The 11589-nt window shown below is 35.5% G+C and overlaps 1 non-coding gene across 1 annotated transcript; it reads right to left on the bottom strand.

The window, feature by feature from the left end:
- Positions 1–7481: 7481 nt before the first annotated feature.
- On the bottom strand, positions 7482–7587 carry LOC121207491 (small nucleolar RNA R71). The gene has a single exon (XR_005902581.1). It is a non-coding gene; the product is annotated as a small nucleolar RNA R71 (small nucleolar RNA).
- Positions 7588–11589: the final 4002 nt, after the last annotated feature.

Raw genomic sequence — 11589 nt, forward strand, 5'->3', positions numbered from 1 at the left:
TACTTTAATATCAGGCCTATGCCATAACTGAATGCATATAAGCATTAATATTAAGATTAAGCCATTTTTGCATGGCTAAATATATACACATTCAAAATAAATTAACATAAAGGCTAGCCTATACATGCCATAGGTTCATAGTTTTAAACTTTTATAATACCGAAATAATGATCAATAGTGGACTTCCTTGACGATCCCTGAGCTCGTAACCAACTTCCAAAATCTACAAAACAGCGAACGAATACGCACAGTAAGCTTAAATAGGTTAGGAAGTCATAAGATAAGCAAATAAAACATTTCAATAATGTACATAATTCAAATAAACCAAACCAAACCAAACAAAATTTAACCTTGTATACATAAATTTTGCTTATCAACTCATTCATTAACTCATAAACATAAATCACATAATGTCAATGGCTGAATGTACATATGTTCATAACATAAATAATTCTCACTTATATTGCATATTTCATATATAAATCATAAGTACACACTTACCTTGGTTTTCAATCATCTTAGCTTAGCACATACCTGACCCTTTTAGCTCGATTTCACATTTGATCTTTACTTAATATTGCCCGTGGAACCATTCAGAATTAATAAGGATACTTGGATAGTCAAAAAGCTCGTACAACGCCAACGTCTCAGATGTGGTCTTACATGTAATCACATATTAATGCCGTCGTCCCAAAGAGGGTCTTACACGTAAATCACAAATTGATGCCAACGTCCCAGACATGGTCTTACACGAATCACATATCGGAATCCTATGTCATGGCATATGTATCCTAACTATTCCTAAGGTTCGTACAGGACTTTCGGACGTCATAACTCAATCAATTCAGGCTCGTAAATACTTCTCCCATACTTATACAAATTCAGCTTAAACATACATATATAAGTGATTATTCAATTCGGCACAAATAAATTATATATATACAATTGAATTTAACGACATTTATTTACTTATGTACTTACCTCGTATGAAGACGAACAGACCGAGTCGACTATTCAACAACTTTAGATTTCCCCTAGTCTAAATCTGATTTTCTCTTTTCTTGATCTAAATTAATATAAATTAAACTTATTTAATCAAATATTCAATCAAATTCATCCAAAAACACATAAATGGGAAAATTACACTTTTGCCCCTAACATTTAACATTTTTCACAATTTAGTCCCTATTTCACAAAACACAAAATATTCAAAATCTGAATACACTCATGTTAGGCCAAATTTACCCCTAGTCCATACAAGCCCATATGTTTCATTAATTTTACATTTTGACCCCTCAATTTGTAGAATTTACAATTTAGTCCTAAATAGACATTTTTATCAAAAACCACTTAATTAAACTTGACAATCTAACAACATATATTTATTTTTCATCATCAAACACAAAAATCATCAAGCTATCAACAATGGCAATTCATGAATACATCATCAAATTCAAAAATTCAAACATGGGCTAGCTAGTACTCGTAGCAACGATCTCAAAAACGTAAAAATTATCAAAAATCGAGCAACAAACATACCTCAATCTAGCAAAATAAGTGTCGAACCTAGCTTTTCTTTTTCTTTCTTTTTCTTTTGAAGATTCGACTTTGTAAAAGATGAATGCATGGCCATTTTGTATTTTGTTTTATTTTATTACATTATAATATATTAATCACTATGTTAACCTTATAAATTTAATTAGTAAAACATATAATTCAAGCCCAAAAGCAGCCATGTTATTTAGTTAATGGCCAATTGGCAACTTAAGGACTCCATAATTAATTCTTCAAAGCAAATAATCACTTTAACATATAGAAAGATACTTTTACATTTTACGCTATTAAGTCCTTTTTCTTACATCGAGCACACAAACGATAAAATTTTCACACAAAATTTTCACACATATCAATTCACATATCATAAACATCAAAAATAATATTAAAATACTTTTTTCTGACTCAAATTTGTGGTCCCGAAATCACTATTCCGATTAGGGTCTAAACTGGGTTGTTATAAGTTGAACACAAAAGTGTTCTTAAAGATTGATTTAAGATTCGATAAAAAAGGATGCCAAGTAAGTTCTCGAAACTTTAGATCTGTGATAATGATTTTGATTTGGAAAATTTAAATATTTAATTATGTGATTTATGTTACTCATAACATGTGATTTATGTCTATTGGATTATGTATGTGCAAATGATGTGAAAATATGATTATCAATTCTGATTCGCATGAAAAATATGTTACTATTCTGATCTTCTCATTCACATGTTAAGCATGCCATATTTATGATTCTTATTTGAATGTTAAGCATGTCATCGTAATAAAATATATATGAGATCTGACCCGCGTGTTAAGTATGCCATATTCTGATATTTTGATTCACATGCAAAGCATGCCTACTGAAAATCTATTCTGTATGCTATATCACATGCATGGGGTTGGGAAAATATGTATGAAGGAAGTATCTAGAAGTAAATTTGTATTATCTGGTAGCTTGTCCACAATATTCTGTATTTGGCAATAAATCTGCAATATCTAGTGGTTCGACCACATTATTCTATTTCTAGCAGTTCGACTACACTATCTGGTGGCTAGTCTAAATTATTGGTGTGTTATTGGATGGATGAGTTCTGGGAACTCTTTATGGTGTGTAACGGAGTTGTGTAGGACTTGTTTTCTAAAAATCTACACTATTTTCTGAAAAGCATTGCATTGACATCGTCATTGTGCATTCTTCCATATCTGATTCTATGAATGAATATTTGACATGATATGATCTACTTAAATTGATGTTATGATTTAAGTTTTCTTATTGTTATTATTGGCAACCCACACTAAGCTTTTTAAGCTCACCCCTTTAAATTCTAATTTTTTAAATAATCGAGGTTATGATGGGCTCGACTATGGAAGCACTCTTGGTTATTTAAAAAACTTTATATTTATTGGTATTTGATATTCTAGGTTTGTTTTATTACTTTGGACTTGGACTTTGTTTTTGTTTTTTTAGTTTGGATTGGTATTTTTCTTCATGGTTTATGTTTTAAAAACAATCATATAAAGGATTTGTGAAAATAACAACTTAAGATGGATTTTATATAAAATAATAAAAAGCTCACTAACAATGTTTTCAAAAATTCAAAACTAAGTTTCCATTACATGACACAATCTACTCACGAAACTGATATTTTACAAGATGTATGTTAAACTATGTTTTTAAAATGAAAAAAATAAATTTGTCTGCTACATGTTTTAATTGAATAATGATGTTTTCCTAATACACTCTCAATACTTAAGTTTTCTAAAATTAAACGATATCAATTAAATTTTGGTTTTACTTAAAACAAGACTCAAAGACATTTTGCGAAGGTGATTTTTAAAAAATAAGAACCTCTAAATGTTTTTACTGCACCACTGTCATGGCCAATATGATCTTTGAGGTTTGGCCATAATGTCTAAGCCAGGTTTAGGGGGTTACACTATCTTTGGACTGTTTGCCAGAGCTTATGTGATGAAAGCTAAAGAATATACTAGCTTACTAGAGGTTATAAAAAGTAAATTTTCTTTTCTTGACCATAACATACATGCATTAAAAGATCTGAGGTTAAGACATCCATACATCTGTACAAAGGTAGTAGAAGGTATGAGTCTATAAGTTTTCCCTCCGAGACAAATGTGTTAGTAACCAACTCTCTTGGTCAAAGTACGGTGGTTAACAAAGTGATTAAGAACTGTCCATTGATTCTTGGCAAGCATACCTTTTCGGCGAACTTCTTGTTATTAAGTTTGCATGAGTTCGATACCATCCTTAGGCTAGATTGGTCAACCAGACACAATGCCATATTTGAATAACAAGCTAGAGGTGTATGTCAGTTAACTGCAAATGGCAAAGAAGTGTTGTTGTTTGGCGTATAGGCCGAGTTGGTGAGTTTTGTAACACCCCAAACTCGGCCTAGACGTTATGGCCGAATCTGTGATGTTACATTGGAGAGTTTTTCCAAAACACAAATTGCATGAAAAATTCGTTCTACATAAAACTTCTTTAGGTTCTTAACAAAAGTTTAGGATGTTTAGTTCATTGTGAAAACTCAAGTTGTCTTAGTAAAATATTAATTATATTAGTTTGTTCTTAAATTTTAAAATAGTGATCATTGCGGAAACTTTCAAAATGTGTTGCGTAAACATGGTGTTTTTCAGAAAAAAAACATATGTTTATATTTTCTTGAAAATCCGAGACCTACTACTACCAGATTAAAATTCAAGTAAATAAATCCCCAAATTAAAATAAAAATAAAATTAAAGAGGCCTTATTACATAATGAAAACCCAAAATAAAATCTTACTTATAATATTAAAAGAAACTTTATCGAGTGGCCACCTCTGAGTCCTCTGTCGCCTCGATCAGTCTAAGCCTGGGGATTTCCTAGACAATTAACAAATGGGTGAGTTTACGTAAACTCAGTGTGTGAAATACCATAATAGCAAACAGTCAGAGTACGCACAATTTGGGCCTAAGCCCTTTCAGTTTCAGTTAAGGGCCTTAGCCCCTCTTTCAGTAGCCGTAGCAATCTAGGCCTGAGCCCATTTCAGTAACAGTGGCAGTCTGGGCCTTAGCCCATTTCAGTACAGTATGCAAATAAAGAACCCTTCCCAATCCATCTGCTACACACCATCTCCGTACCAGCCCTACACACCATGTGGGAATAAAATTGACCCACCCAACCCTACACACCAAGTCGTGCCGTTACGGCACTAAAACAGTATTTGCAACAGAGCTGCCACTAATAGACTTATAGCCTTTTAGTACACTTCCTCCAAAATCATATATCCCACCCCATGCAATGCAACATAATATAAATGTACATACAGTAAAAAAAATGGCATGCTCAAACGGTCATACATCACATAGGGGTATGGAAACACAATAATTTATATACTTTTTCATACCTAACTTTACTTAAATTCATGCAAATCCGGGTAAATTCTTGTCGAAAAATAATTAAATATTATAAAATAATTAAAATGAGTTAAAAATATAAACATGGTGAATTTAGTTAATTTTATACTTAATTTTGATTCATTTTGACTATTTTCGACAGATTCGCGCAAAGGGCGAAAATTGGCTCGGCTGACACTGCTGAAAGCACAAAACCGAGAAGCAATTTGAAGTTTTGAGGCACATTAATTTCCAGCCTAAGACGGTCCAAAAATGTGTATTAATTCATAATTTAATTAAATTTAATTTATTCCCCATTTAATTTGGGTTAAATAAATTATTTTTAATTAATTATGGAGAAAGGGTCTAGTTGAACCGCACTGGTCGAACCATATTGAGTGAACCGAACCAGCCACTAATTGGGCAGCCCAGAATCGTCCATATGCTGACCCAAATCAGCATTTTAGCTGATTAAATATGCTTGCAAAAAGGCCCTTGAAGAACTTTCAAAATGCATTCAAACCCCTCCTTTAATTCTGGCTTTATGAAATTGCGCCAGCCCTAAAATAGCAAAGTTGAAACTCTCAACTTTGCCATGTGTGTGGCCGGCCAAGGGAGGTCTCTTAGGCTGATTCTTTTTGCTATTTTTAGCTACGATACTAAGCTATAAAAGCCACCCCTTGCTGATCATTCAAGCCATCCCTCATTCCACAACATTCTCTCATTCTCTCTTCTCCTCTCTCACTTTTTCTCTCATTTTTTCCATCCCATTTCCCTTATTGTTCAAGTACCGATTTCTTCTCTTGGGAAAGGGGCTCTCATCAACCATTTCGGTGCAGCAATTAAATTTTCATAAGACACCTTGATAGCCGAGGGCAACGAAGAACGAAGAACGGAGCAACTAGTCAAGCCACGGAGAAACACCGAATTTGCTTCTTGTTCCCTATCTCTTTAATTTTTGTTGTTGTTTTAACGAACATATTTATGAATATTTATGCTATTGAAATGGTTATTTTAATCAATTTAGCTTAAACTTAAGTTTGTGTTGGGTTGATTTTATTCTGCCTGCTTAAATTGTTAAAATCGTGTTTATGTTGTTATAGGCCTCGGTAAGATGCTTGATTAAGTAAAATCATGCCTAAGTTATTCTTGCGATACGACTGTGAGTTAGCTAATGAATTAATTATTTAAATGGATTGCAATTGTAATTAATTGACACAGTACTTAATCAGTGCATGTTTATTCTTCTAAGGTAGTTGAAGGTTAAATTAGCAATGTATCTGGCAATATTATTACCTTGCATAACTTGCAAGATTATTGTGATTAAATTGTTTCAAGGTAGGGATGCGTTGTTACTTCACATAGTCTTTTATATGCTTATAAAATTAATTAATCGTTTGAATTGACATAGGGATATGCAAGAGATTAGTTCAGTTTAATGAGTATGTATGTGCAATAACATGTTTGCTTCCTAGAATCTATTTAGTCGGTTGAATTGACATAGGGATATGTCAAGAGATGAATGGATTTTTGTTTGTAAGTTTGTTCATAAGTTAGCAAATTACCGGGTTGCTGTGAATTTATTCGTAACCATATAAACATAAGTTTAATAATTCTAAGCTAAAGAAATATAATTAATCCAACACAAGTATGTTACCTTGATTAAATCTTATTTGAAATCGTGCATTAGAACTCCTTTGTTTTATTTTAATTATTTATTTAGTTTTTAAATAGTTTTTGACCAGCTTTTTAAAACCAAATTATTTTTACCTCACCAAAGTGTTTTACAATTAATTTCATAAATAATTCTTTTTACGGTCCCTGTGGGTACGATAACTTGACATTTACTCATCACTTTATTACTCGTTGCGATTGTGTACACTTGCACATTTTCGTCATTCCAGGTTTTTGGTGCCGTTACCGGGGATTGTTTTTAAAGAAAAGCCATTATTTGTGAATTTATTAGTTTTACATTTTGGTTTATTTTCCTATTTAAATTTTTACTTAATTTTTTTTCTTGTGATTATTTCCTGTAGACCCTGAGATAGAACGAACCTTTCGACAGCGAAGAAGACAAGCGAACCAAAGAAAGACTAAAGGAATGAATTTCGAGAATATGAATCAAGGAAATGGACCAAACCTTGCTCAAAATCCTATCCTTATTGCTGACAATAGGGATAGAGCCTTAAGATAATATGTTGTGCTAGTATTTAACGATCTTAATCCAGGCATTAGGAGACCCGAAATCGAGGAACAACAATTTGAGATGAAGCCAGTCATGTTCCAGATGCTTCAAACGGTGGGCCAATTCAATGGAATGCCTACTGAAGGTCCTCATCTTCACCTAAGACTATTTATGGAGGTGAGCGACTCTTTCAAATTAGCTGGAGTTCTCGAAGATGCATTACGATTGAAGCTATTCTTGTACTCACTAAGGGATAGAACTCGAGCCTGGTTGAATTCATTGCCACCAAACTCAATTTCTACATGGCAAGAGTTAGCCGAAATATTCCCCATGAAGTATTTCCTGCTAAGCAAGAACGCTAAGTTGAGGAACGAGATCACTGCCTTTCAAAAATGGATGATAAATCCTTGTATGATGCATGGGAACGATACAAAGAACTATTACAAAAATGCCCTCACTATGGAATCCCACATTGCATCCAACTTGAGACATTTTATAATTGTCTCAATGTTCACACGAGGATTGGTAGTGGACGCTTCTGCTAACGATGCTCTCCTTTCTAAGTCTTATAATGAGGCTTACAAAATCATCGAGAGGATTGCCAATAACAATTATCAATGGCCAACCAATTGAGCCGCATCAGGAAGACGAGTCGCTAGAATACATGAAGTGGACGCTCTCACTTCACTTGCATCTCAGGTATCTTCAATCTCTTTAATGCTTAAGAATCTTACCACTAATGTGTCTAATAGTTCTGCAACCCAACCACCTCACCAATTTGAGAGTATAGCCTGTGTTTATTGTAGAGAAGGACATTTTTTTGAAGAGTGTCCATCGAACCCCAAATCCATATATTACATGGGTAACTAGAACCAAAATCGAGGAAGGCAAGGACTGCAATCCAACTTCTATAACCCATTGTCGCGAAACCACACGAATTTTTCCTGGAGTAACTAAGGGGCTGGAACTAGTAACAACTACGCTCAACCTAGACCGACTCAGCCGCATAGTTTTTCCCAACAAGCTCAGAAACCAACTCAGGCTGAATCATCCAATAGCTTAGAGAATTTATTAAAGGCATACATGGCAAAAAATTACGCCACTCTAAGGAACTTGGAGAATCAAGTGGGCCAGCTTGCTACTAAACTCAGGAACCGACCACAAGGTGCTTTACCTAGTGATACGAAGAATTCAAGAAAACTGGAGAAGAAACATTGCAAAGCGTTAACATTGAAGAGCGGAAAGACAGTAGAACCTAACACTATCGAAGCTGAAAAGGAGCTAGCTGATGCTCAAGACTCGGAGGAAGTTCAACTGAGTGTTGAACTTCCAGTTTCACAAGTACTAGAATTTGCAAAACCCGACAAGGTAATTCTAGAACCAGCTAATTCTGATCAACTAACAACTCCGTTAGATGCAGAATTGTAACGCCCCAAATTTTTGGGAATTCTGAAAAGAATTTGTAAAATTAAAATTCTGTGTTCTACTTGTTAAGTGTAGGTTTAATTGTGATAGTGGGCCTCTAGAAGGCCCAAGCTTAGGATAACCCGATAGTTTTAATTAATTTTAATTCCATAAGAGAAAGGGGTTCTGGTAAATTAGGCTTTGAGGAATTAATTGTGTAAAATAGATTACAAGGAAGCAAGTGGTGAAGTGGCATGTGACGCCACAGGGAAGGCTATAAGTGGCGTGTAGAAGCTAGGGAGGACCCAGGTTCAAGTTACATTGATAGCAAAAACAAGGGATTAATTTTTATGAACAGAAAAGGTAGGTAATGGAAATGAAGTGAAAGACTGTTAACAAGAGTTTGAGTTGCTCAGGAGATGGAGCAAGGAGGGGATAAGGGAGAGAAATTAGGAGCTGATTAGGGAGAGATGTGTTGGCTGAATGTTGGACTCTTAAAGAGCAAGAGGTGGTCGGCCAGGGGATTCTTTAAGGGGGCAAAATTCGGCTAGGTTAAGGAGCTGGTATAAATTCGGCACTTAGGGTAGTTGGTGCCATTTCCTGACTTTTCTCCTCATCTTTTCTTTTCTCCTCTCCTCATCAACCTTTTTCTTCATCTCCTTTCCTCCATTGCCGAACCTTCCTACCATCTTGTTCATCTCTATTTTTCCCTTCAACCGTTTCAAAACCTTCATAGCCTTTGGCCATAAAAAGCTGAAATCCCGAAAGCTTGTTTCTTTTTGTGCCGATTTCTTTTAATCAAAACCACATCTCTTCTCTTCATCATTTGTGACGACAAGACCATAGCAAGACCCTCTCGTTTTACCTTTCTAAACACAAGTTGCAAAAAGCCGAAAACCCCACATTATAAGGGACTTGGCCGAAAACTGGAGTCACTGAAAGCTCGACTTTTGTTATCATCTGAGGGCTTAGATCTACATTGGGATCGAGTGGGAAACTCATTGGAATCATTCACTAAGGAATCGGTGGTAAGTCTTCTCCAAAACTTAGTCTTCTTACATATTTTAGGAAAAGCCGAAATCCCTAAAAGTTAGGGAGGTTGTCGATTTGGACTTGTAACCCTGAAGGGTCGTAATAACTATTTTGTTTTGGTAATAGCGTGATTTAGAGGCGGTTGATCAAGGGCTTGGATAGGTGGAACGATCGGATCTTTAGAGTTAACCATCTTTCGGCAGTAAGGTAAGAGCAATAAGGGTTTTAGGCATGTTTGGCTGAATGTGGTAGGGGACTATATACTCAATTTTATTTCGATATTTAGAGTAATATTAAGTGATTCAATTGTAGGCAGTTCGTGTGTAGATCTCGTCGAGGAAATCCCAAAAATAGGTGTGTAACTGACACCCTCTCAAAGGCTAGATCGGCAAAAGCCGAAAAGCTGAAATGCCGAAAAGCCGGTATTTTAGGCACTTGCGAGTGTGTAAATGCTCATAAGACGTATGGGTAATTATTACTGGTAATCGAAAGTGATAAAACTGCAGTACGCACGATTTCGTGCGTTTTGATATTTTGGGCTTAGTGGGCCAAAACTGGGTTAATGGGCCAACGGGCCCAATTCGGTAAGAACACTCGGTAAGTGTTTTTGGCTAAACGTAATGGCTACGATATGCATGAAAACCTTAGAAATAGTTAGATGTACTAGAATACCCCTATGTATGCAAAATGACCTCTATACCCCTAGGGTTAATTTTGTTTGAAAAGCATGATGAATTAAATCTGTATGATGTATGCCATGAATGTATATCTGATGCATGGGGACATGGGTTATATTATGGAGGAAGCGTCCTGGTGGCTATGCCACAAATTATCTGTTCTGGTGGCCCTGCCACATATACCTGTTCTGGTGGCACTGCCACAAAATATCTGTATCTGGTGACTCCGTCACATTTTCTGTATCTGGCAGCCATGCTGCATATTTCTGTGGCGTGTAGCGGTTGGGTGGGTCGAGTAGTCTCCCCACATGGCGAAAGGATGGTATGGGGGTGTATGTGGTTGGATATGGTTGGGTTTCTGCATAAGCATGATATACCTGTTTTGGTCTGTTCTAGGCCTATGGGCTTTATTCTGAAATCTATTCTGGGCTAAGGCCAACTTATTCTGTCTCTGTGGTTTGAACTGATTTAGGCTATGGTTGGGTTGAATTACACACTGAGTTTCCCAAAACTCACCCCTTATTTTCATCCTCGCAGGTAATCCTCAACCATAGTGGGCTTGGAGCTGTGAGGGATTCGGACTGGCCACATGTTTCTACGAACCTGGTTTCTTTCTGGTGAACTGGACGTCCTTTTAATTTCATTTATGGTTTTGGGTTTTAAGTGTAATAAGGCCGCTTAATTATTTTTATGGTTTTGTTTTACTTTTATTATTTTATTTTATTATGATGAAAAGAAAACTATTATAACTAAGGTAAATGGGTTAGCTTTATGACACGTTTTCAAAAACATTAAGGGATTTCAAAATAACACGATTACAAGTAAGACTTCTGCTAAGCAAACGTTTTCAAACTTAATCATTTTCTTAAGGTAGACATAACCAGACGATTTTCTCAAAATTATACGAGTCGTTAAGGTGTGGCAATGGTGGTGTGCATGTCTAGGATTGGATCCAAAAGGAGCTTGGTACTTAAGCAGTCCGACGGACTCACCTCCTCTTTTCCTGGTTTCCTACCTGGTCACAGCTTCTATTCACTTTAACCTACTTTTAAAAGTATCTTTTACAACACCAACTAAGTTTTCCAAACTAAGTAATACGGAACATTTTGAACGCATCGATGTGGCGCACCGGATCTGGTCCTAATGTTTAGGCCGGGTTTGGGGTGTTACATTTAGTGGTATCAGAGCCAAGTTGCAACAACTCGGCTGTGGAATAGGTTTACAAAAACGAAGATTTTCAAAAAAAATTAGTGTTTAAAAATCTGGACTCCTGAAGGTGGCATTCCGAATCTCCGGCCCAAGCCTGCAAGTATTCTGAATTTTTCTGAATTATCTGTCTGTACTAAAACTTTATT

Source organism: Gossypium hirsutum, chromosome A09 (genome assembly GCF_007990345.1).
Source record: "Gossypium hirsutum isolate 1008001.06 chromosome A09, Gossypium_hirsutum_v2.1, whole genome shotgun sequence".
Lineage (NCBI taxonomy): Eukaryota > Viridiplantae > Streptophyta > Magnoliopsida > Malvales > Malvaceae > Gossypium > Gossypium hirsutum.